Source organism: Pinus tabuliformis, chromosome 6, assembly GCF_031772625.1.
Source record: "Pinus tabuliformis cultivar Carrire ecotype Pingquan chromosome 6, CPIR1, whole genome shotgun sequence".
Taxonomy (NCBI): Eukaryota; Viridiplantae; Streptophyta; class Pinopsida; order Pinales; family Pinaceae; genus Pinus; species Pinus tabuliformis.
Genome location: NC_142292.1, coordinates 463,264,440 through 463,275,003, shown reverse-complemented (window position 1 = coordinate 463,275,003; position 10,564 = coordinate 463,264,440).

Sequence of the window (10,564 nt, the reverse complement as noted above, 5' to 3'; positions counted from 1 at the left end):
TGGAAGGGTATTGGTCTTGGTCTAGAGGTCTTGGAATTCATCATTTGAAGAATCCATAAAAAGAGAAGAGATTTTTAGAATTTGCTCTCAAATGGAGAGGTTTTGGCCTTGACTTGCAACCTACATCTATTTCTTGTATATTGTTGATATTCTTATTTTGGTAGTTGTTTGATGATAAGAATACCATAATAATAAGAGAAGAAGCTAATAATAAAGAAAAATAAAAATACATCACAAGCAATCAACAAGTTTAAGAGAAATCATCTTAGTTGCAACCTTTTAGATTTCTCAACAAATTTGACATCCAAAGCATCTGATATATGTACCCTCGGGTGCTGCAAACAAATATGTGATATCATGTAGTGACTCCTTAACTTGATCAGTCATGCAAGGAGGATCAATCTCATATATCACATGGAATATGACTGCCAAGAAATTCTCTGCCAACCTGTCGTATGCATCTCTAAAACTTGATTCTGACAAGAACCTGTAGTGGAAGTAGAATGGAAACTTACATTGCGGGGTCCAATTCCAATACATTCATGGGAATTCATATCGTGCATAGATACCATCCAATAGAAATGCAGACATATAGAATTTTGGTGTCCGATTTGTCCTCAAAGATGCTTTTGCCTGCCCCACATGATGCTAGAATTAAAATGAAAATATATCTCCCCAATTGAAGACTTTACCATGGGTAACCACCATATTGAGCATATATATCCAGTTCTCCTCAAATATCTCAACGTTCTTTCACCCATGCAGCCGACAACACATAGAAATGATGTACTGATATACGTCCCTACAAATCCTAGTCAAGTAAATTAGAGATGAGCGGTGACAAAACTTAGCAGGCTCTCAGCACTAAGATTTAATGATGTCACTTATGTTGAGATTGGCCCATCTGGTGTAAAAGTTGTTATTGGCATATTTTGTGGGCCTTGTGACAAGCTGACCACCACTTTCACTACAAAGAACAAGATGAGAATCATCCATGTGTGTAAGAATCCAATCAATTACTTCTACACAAGGGATGACTCGAAATCTGCATATGACCTTATCCATCTTGGACTACTTGATATTGATGTAAATCTTCCAAGTTCTTAGTGAACTGTTTCTACATGAATATGTCTTTGATGTCATTCCATGTGACAACAATAGACTTATCTATGAAACTCTGTGTATTTGTATAGATGGGAATGGTAAGATTTGTAACTTCAATTACTTCCTCAATGCTTGCCTCTGAAGTTTCTTTGGAGGCCACTTGATGTGTAGCGGGAGGCATGGTTCCAACAGATGATGAAAGAGTAACAATACTTCAGCAAAAACATCTGTTTGTGGAAGCACACTCATGGCGAAACTGATTAACTTTATGAATTTTCCTATCTATTACAAGAAATAGCTTAGAAAATCATATTCAAAGGGCCATCAAATATAACCAAGAATGTAAGCCTATCAATGACGACACATAGCTACTTGCATGGGCAAGAAATATGAATGCAAACAAGGAGGGCACACTTCCAAAGCATGAAGGAAATTCAAAGGTCATTCGGGTCTTTTAAGTGCGCTCATGCACTCAAGCAAGAGAGTGAAAACATCAAGGGCATGAGGCGTACTGACGAAGTTTGAAGGAGGTTCATTCAGGTCTTCAAGGTGTGCTCATGTGCTCAAGGAGACTGAGAGAGTGCAATGGTGCACTCTCAAGAGATGAAGGAGTGAAGCTTCGTGCCTTCAGACCTTCAAGGTGCACTCATGTTGATCTAGGAGGATCTTGTCAGTCGAGTGTATCTAGAGAGTTCAATTCATCTTCAACTTCGTCAGCTCGCCAGTATGGTCTTCAAATTTATTCATGGTGGATGCGGTCCAAATTGTCAATATGGTGTTTGATGGTTAATCTCACAATATGAAAATTTGTGTAATGGGTTATTTTTAATAAGGTTACAACCTAGTGCTAAACCTTAGCACTAAACTAATGTAATGAACCTATGCTAAAAACCTATGTTCTAAACCTAAGAACTAAAGCTAAATTCCTAAGGCTCAATATTAAGACATGGGGTAATACCAAACCATCGCAAAACCCACTTTTGGACCATGTAATAAAACAATGCAATGCAAAACACAGCTAAACCGCGTGGGGAGAAGACCACAATGGAACCCGGGCCATGTAAACAGACGGAATACCACAATCGCACAAGCATGGAAGACCGACATGGTTTGGAAGTTGCGCAGTCAGGGTATCCGCCACCGCTAGTTTTCACACAAACAGTTGGGTCACCACACTGTCAACCGGAACCACAGGGATAAACAGTGCAGGTGGTTGCTAAGGGTTAGACCACCTAGTCACATGCCAGCAGAACACCCATTCTACACTGTCAGTTGACTGTTAGTGGGTTCGGAGATAACCAAAGTTTGTTTTTGGATTTTTTTTGTAGTTTAGTCTATTTTTAATTCAACAACCACGTGACTAGGTCATTAAGTGTCCTATTGTAACAAGACCGAGGCCAATAAACCTTTAATGCAACCCATACATGCCAGTTTTAGCCTAAGAGAGCTCGAATGAACCTAAGGAGTTATAAATTTAGCCTTTTGTTCATGAAGAAGAACATTAGAGTGATTCGGAGACTTGTATGCAGATGCTGAGCCAGAGAAGCAGTTGTTGTTTTCAGTGTATCTTGGTCGTACGAAGGCGGAATTGTGAACCAAGACAGGCATTAGAAAGCTAGGAGAGAGAGATTTATGTTGAAAGAGACCAGAAGTGACTATGTGCACATTCAGTCTGGTGTTTTTTCTATGTAAAAGACCTCTTCGATCAATCCTAATAAAGCGGACCGAGAGACGTAGTCCATCAGGAACGAACTCTGTAATCAATGTTTGTTGTCTACTATCTCTGTTCTCACTGCAAATTCATGTTTAAGTATGCTTATTAAGTCTTAAATCAACTGTTTTCCTTTAGTCTTTCACATTCAGCATATAAGGTTAATGATCAATTCACTGTTGGCAAATAATCAAATCTACTTCTGTTTAGTTTATGATCAATATCAGGTCTTATAATTTGGTGACAGAGCAGGTTGTGTTTTGTAGAATTTTTTCGAGTGAATGTTAACCAGTTCTAAGTCACGACGTGGAGAAGGAATACTTAAGGAGTTTGATCCAGAGATTGGAAAGCGAAAAGTCGCTTATAAATCGACAATGACAAGATCTGATGCAGGTGAAACTCCTGAAGAGAAGATGAGTGAGGAACAGTTTCAGAAAGTGTTTTTGAGTATGCAGCAGTTGTTGGGAGAACTCTACGAAAATAAGAAGGTGAGAGATGCATCTTCTTCTTCAAAGACATCGAAGAAGGAAAAGGGAAAAGACAAGGCTGATAAACCTCCTTCTCCTCCATCATCTCCATCATCATCTTCTTCTTCTTCTTCTTCCAGTTCTGATTCTGAAACATAAAAGAAACCTAAGAAATCATCTCTTTTGAAACTTGATGTAAAATTTGAGCTACCTATTTATGATGGCAAAATGAATCCTGAAAAGTTAGATAACTGGATTAAGCAGTTAGAAGTGTATTGTTGTATTCAGAACATTTCTGATGAAAAGACAAAAATTCAATTAGCTACACTTAGAATGGGGGGAACAACTTTAATTTGGTGGGAAAGTAAAACTCAAATAGATGTAAAGTGGAAAGGTAAAGTCATCTCTTCATGGTCTAAGTTTTTAAAATCTCTCAGAAAACAATTCTATCCTTTGGGATACATGCAGCAAGTTGTTATTGATTGGCAGAATTTGAGGCAAGGTAAGGGGCAAAATGTTCAGGAGTTTACTCAGGAGTTCAGGAAGAAAGCTTTGGCACTTGGTATTCCATTGGATACACGTGAAACTTTATTAAAGTACATTGGCAATTTACATTCATATTTACAGCATACATTATTGATGTTTAATCCTGATGACTTTGATGAAGTGTGTGTTCAAGCCATACATATTGAATTAGGTGGTAGACCTTTCAAGTTTTCACCAAAACATCCAAGAAGTTGGAAACCAAGGATTCAAAAGACTACAAGAGGAAGATAAATTTGAAGGGAAAGAGATCAGTGACAACTCAGAAGGAAAGTGAAAGACCTACTTGTCCTCATTGACAGAGGATTGTACATGATGAATCTAGATGTTGGAAACTTCACCCAAAACTCAGACCAAAGAAGTTCCAGAAGAAGAAATGTGAAAAGAAGGCTAATGCAATAATCCAACAAGATTTAGGTTCCGACTCAGGTGATGAAGGTAAAATAACCGTAATGGTTTCGACAAGTAAAACTTCTGACACTGGTTCAAGTTCTAGTACTTCTGCACCTTCTTCAAACATAAATCATCTGAATGAGGATAAAAAGGTTGAATTATTTCATATAAGGATAACTTCTAAGCACAAGAAAATAGATACATTATTTGACAGTGGATCACAAGCAAATTTAATATTTGAAGATTTAGTTAAGAAATTGGGTTTGGAGACATAGAATCATCCAAGACCATACCCATTAGGTTGGCTAAATAAAGAAACTCAGATTAATGTCACAAAGTAGTGTCGGTTAAAATTTTCCATTACAACTAATTACATTGATGAAGTGGATTTAGATGTGATTCCAGCAGACATATGTGGAGTAGTGCTAGGAAGTCCTTATCTCTATGATCGTGATGCAGTGTTTCATAGGAAAAAGCATAAATATCACCTTAAGAAAGATGGGGTTGAATATATTGTCAGAGCACATAAACTCAAATCACACTTGGATTTAGTTTCAATTAATCAGATGAAGCGATTAATAAGTTCAAGTAAGAAATATGTACTCATGGTTGTCAAAGAAAAACATAAGGATCTACATGATGCTTTTTTCAGGTTGTGAGTCTCAGTTTAAATATAGTTTGGTTGAAGTGGTAGAATCTTTTCCAAGTCTATTTAAAGAACCAAAACATCTTCCTCCTAAGTGAGAAATACAAAATGAGATACAATTGATGTCTGATTCCCCTCTTCCTAATATCGTAATATATCTCATGTCAGTTATAGAGAACGAAGAAATAAAGAAACAATTCCAGGAATTGATTGAAAAAGGTTTCATCCGACCCAGATTATCTCCATGTGGCTCACCTATAATTTTGGTTCCTAAGAAAGATGGAACATGGAGAATGTGTGTCGACTTTAGGGCCTTAAACAAAATCACAATAAAAAACAGCTATCCTCTTCCCAGGATAGATGATTTACTTGATCGACTGAAAAATGTTGTTTACTTCACTAAGTTAGATTTAAGAAGTGGGTGTCATCAAATTCGCATTGCAGAAAATGACATCTAAAAAACTGCATTCAAAACTAGGCAGGGACTATTTGAATGGTTAGTAATGCCTTTTGGTTTGTGTAATGCCCCAACAACTTTCATGCGGGTTATGAATGATATATTCTGCCCATACATTGATAAATTTGTCATAAACTACTTAGATGATATTTTTATTTTTAGTTCAAGTATGGAAGAGCATGTTAGGCATGTTAAGAAGGTGTTTGAAGTGTTGCACAGGGAAAAATTGTACCTTAAACTTTCCAAATGTGAGTTTGGGAAAACTTCATTGAATTATCTTGGTTACATAGTTGGAGGTGGAAGTTTGAAAATAGATCCAGCTAAAATCGATGTGATTGTTAAGTGGCCAAGACCATAGAATGTGACTGAAGTTAGAAGTTTCATAGGTGCAATTCAGTATTGGAGGAAATTTATTTCTCAGTTTTCTTTGATTGCATCATTGTTACATGCTTTAACAGGTTCTAAAGTTCCCTTTCAGTGGGGAGGAAAACAAAAAAAATCTTTTGATACACTTAAGAAGAAAATTGTCACAGTACTAATCTTAGCTTTACCAGATCTTCAACAACCATTCGAAATTGAAACAAATGCTAGTGGTTATGCAATGGGTGCATTCTTACTTTAGAAAGGGAAACCAATTTGTTTTCATTCTGAAACTTTTTCTAAGGCAGTAATGAATTATCCAACATGTGATAAAGAACTGTTTGCTTTAGTTGAAAGTGTTAAGAAATGGAAACATTATTTAATGGGTAAGGAAACAATGATTCACACAGATCATCAGTCACTTCAGTACCTTCAGTCTCAAACTAAGTTGCAACAATCTCGTCATTAAAGATGGATGGCATTTCTTCATCAATTTCACTTAGTAATTAAGTACAAGAAAGGTGTCGCAAACAAAGTAGCTAATATGTTGTCTAGACCATGTTTGAATGCTTCAGTAGTGCTGCAGAATAGTTCTTTAAAACATGAAAGTTATATAGAACCATATAGTATAGATGCTGATTTCAAATATATTTATGAATCACTAACTCATGGTGCTCGGGTGGAAGAAGTCAATTATCATATTCATGACATGTTGTTATATCATTTGGGTAAGTTGTGCATACCACAGACAGAAAGAGCGCATGTTATTCGGGAAGCACATTCTTCTTGCATTTCAAGACATTTTGGAGTAAGAAAAACAATGGCACAAATTCAAAGGTATTGTTACTGGCCTCGCATGTATGAAACAATTGTTAATTACATTAAAGGATGTGTAATGTGTTCTACCAGCAAGCCAAGCAATTGAAAGATCGGTTTGTACATGCCACTTACAGTTCCTTTACGACCATGGGTCAACATTTCCATGGATTTTGTTGGAGGACTTCCTATGTCCAGAAAAGGGCATGATTACATATATGTCATGGTTGACATATTCAACAAGATGTGCATTCTTGTTCCGTGCAAAAAGAAAGTGACAGTTGAACAGATTACAAAGATGTTCTTCGAATAGGTATGGGTTCATTTTGGGTTACCTACTTCTATTATTTATGATCGAGACACTCGTTTTGTAGGAGAGTTTTGGTCCACTTTGCAGGGACTCATGGACACAAAGCTAAAGAAGAGCACAAATTTTCATCCACAGACCGATGGACAGACATAGGTGGTGAACAAGACAATCATACATATTCTCCGAGGTTACTACAATAAACATCCTAAGTTGTGGGATGAATATTTACCTTATGTGCAACATGCTTACAATCAAGCCTTACATTCCTCGACTAATCGATTGCCATTTGAAACATGTATTGGGTACCTACCAAAGTCACCGATGGATTTCATGTTTAGTGAGGAGGATAAAGTGGGTGAACATGATGATGCAAACAAAGCAGTTAAGTTCATTCAATGGATACATCAGATACATGAAGCAGTGCAGGATTAGTTAGAGAAGAGTCAGGCCAAGTACAAAATGCTCCATGACAAGCATCAATTCGATCATCATTTTCAGGTCGGCGATCAAGTATGGTTGTATATCAGTAAATATAGGTTGAAAGGAGAAGGTAAGAAACTAAAACCTATAAGGTATGGCCCGTTCAAGATTGTTGAGAAGATTGGAAATAATGCATTTCGATTAGATTTACCTCCTTACATGCGTATTTACTCAGTTGTAAATGTAGAAAATATGAAGTTGTATGAACCTTCGATGATCATGGATCCCGAGGAAGATACACATATTCTGACTATTGATGATTTGGCACCTGAATATATGAATGAGTTGCAGGAAGATACCATCTTGGATAGGAAGGTTCGATCTTCAAGGCATGGATATGTTGAATATCTTCAAGTGGGACTCAAGGGCATGAATCTGAGCAAGGCAAGGTGGATGGAGATCGGAAGAGTGAGGGAGTTGTACCCTCACCTGATATATGCTTAAATCAAATTTTTGTGGTCCAAAAGCTTTCAAGTGGAGAGGATTGATCCAGAAGGATCTTGTCAGTCCAGTGTATCTAAAGAGTTCAGTTCATCTTCATATTCGTCAGCTTCCAGTATGGTCTTCAGTGTTATTCATGGTGGATGTGGTCCAAATTGTTGATATGGTGTTTGATGGTTAATGTCACAATATGACAATTTGTGTAATGGGTTATTTTTAATAAGGTTACAACCTAGTGCTAAACCTTAACATTAAACTAATGTAATGAACCTATGCTAAAAACCTATGTTCTAAACCTTAGCACTAAAGTTAAAGTCTTAAGACTCAATATTAAGACATGGGGTAATACCAAACCATCGCAAAACCCACTTTTAGACCATATAATAAAACAATGCAATGCAAAACACAACTAAATCGTGCGGGGAGAAGACTGCAGTAGAACCCGGGCCATGTAAACATGCGGAGGACCGTAACCGCACAGGTAAGGAAGACCACCATGGTTTGGAAGCCACGCAATCAGGGTATCCACCACCACCAGTTGTCACACGAATAGTTGGGTCACCGTGCTGTTAGTCGGAAACACAAGGATAAACAGCGCAAGTGGCCGACAAGGGTTAGACTGCCTGGTCACATGCCAACGAAACACCCATTTCGTGTTGTTAGTTGACTATTAGCGAGTTCAGAGATAACCAAAATATTTTTTTGGGTTTTTTGTTGCAGTTTAGTCTATTTTTAAGTCAACCACCATGTGACTAGGCCATTAAGTGTCCTCTTGTAACAAGGTCGAGGCCAATAAACCTTTAATGCAACCCATACATGCCAAATTTAGCCTAAGAGAGCTTGAATGAACCTAAGGAGTTATAAATTCAACCCTTTTTTCATGAAGAAGAACATTAGAGTGATTTGGAGACTTGTATGCAGATGTTGAGCCAGAGAAGCAGTTGTTGTTTTCAGTGTATCTTGGTCGTTTGGAGGCGGAATTGGGTACCGAGATAGACGTTGGAAAGCTAGGAGAGAGAGATTTCTGTTGATAGAGACCAAAAGTGCCTTTGTGCACATTCAGGCTGGTGTTTTTAATGTGTAAAAGACCTCTTTCGATCAATCCTAATAAAGCGGACGCCCATCTTGAAAGCGGACCCGGAGACATAGTCCATCAGGGACAAACTCTGTAATCAATGTTTGTTGTCTATTATCTCTGTTCTCGCTGCAACTTCATGTTTAATTATGCTTCTTAAGTTCTTTATTAAGTCTTAAATCAACTGTTTTCCTTCAGTCTTTCACATTCAACATATAAGGTTAACAATCAATTCATTGTTGGCAAATAATCAAATCTACTTCAATTTAGTTTATGATCAATATTTGATCACATGCACTCAAGAGGACAAGAAGGATGCACTGACGCATGCTGAAGGGACAAAGGGAGAACATTCAAGCTTTTGAGGTGCACTCATGTGCTCAAGGAGGGCGCAGTTCTTCGTGACGAATGAGTGTGCTCTTGAGGAGAACTTTTCTTTTCTGGGCACAAGTTTAGGAATTAGTCGGGGCTTCAACTTCCGGAAGTGCACTCTGTCATAGAATGGCTCAAGGACAATTTCAACAACAAGGTTGCATGATGGAAATGCAAAGAGGAAATGTCTACAAGTTTTTATGGGTGTTGTCGCAATCATGATTAGAATGTGAAGATTTATGGAATATGCAAAGTCACAGTTTGTGACAACAAATTAACACTTGTAAAAGCAAGAAGGAATTGAAATGCTAATAAATAAATTGAAAAGAAAGAAACACCAACGAAAAAAACACGCATGATTGTATTTTGACAAACATGCCTTATAGTCCACAACGAGGCAGGAGAAGTTGGGGAATTTTGAGGTCTAAAATGGGCCTCTTAAGAAAAATGTACAACCAAAATTAACTTTATAAGAACCAATGGGATTCAAGATGATGATGTCAACCATATGGGATTATTCACCATTTTTGGAGTAAAAAAGTAAAAAGATTAAAAAATAATAAAATAATAAAACTAGTTTTTTCAACTTGTATTTTCAACTTATCTCCCTAAGGTTTTACTCAAATTTCGAGTGGGAGTACTCATTGGATGCAAATTTAATTCCTCATCCAAGGATTACCCATGTTGCATAGTTTTGATGGACCCTACTACACGAAAAATGAGAAATACATGAAAAATGTGATTGCAATAACGTTTTTCATGTATTTCTCATTTTTCGTGTAGCAAGGTCTATCGAAAGTATGCAACATGGGCAATCCTTGGATGAGGAATCAAATTCTACATCCAATGAGTGTTTCCGCTCGAAATTTGAGTAAACCCATTGGGAGATAAGTTGAAAAGATAGTTTTCTATTTTTTCCCTCAAAAGTTTGATGATGTAATGTAATCTTATTTTATTATTTTCACTATTATTTTATAATTTTCTTATGAGGCCCATTTTAGACCTCAAAAGTGCCCTAATGAACCAAAGGCATGCCAAATGGATAGAATACATACAATTCTTCTTATTTTTTTTGTAAAGCATATTAGTAGGAATGATATTAAAGTTGTGGATGCCTTGGGTAGGATGTGCTTGGTCTTGCAGGAACTCCAAATTAGTACTTAGGATATGAACACCTCAAAGAAATGTACAAGAAGGATCCAAAGTTTAAAGAAATTTATGAAGCCTATGAAAATCCCATAATCAGAGACCAAAGCTCTTGGATCGAGTACATGACTAAGGAATGGTTGTTGTTCAAAGGCATCTACTTGTGCATTCTAAAAGGTTCGATGAGAGATGATTTGCTGAAAGAGAAACATAGCAGAGGTTGGCTAGTCATTTTGGCCATGA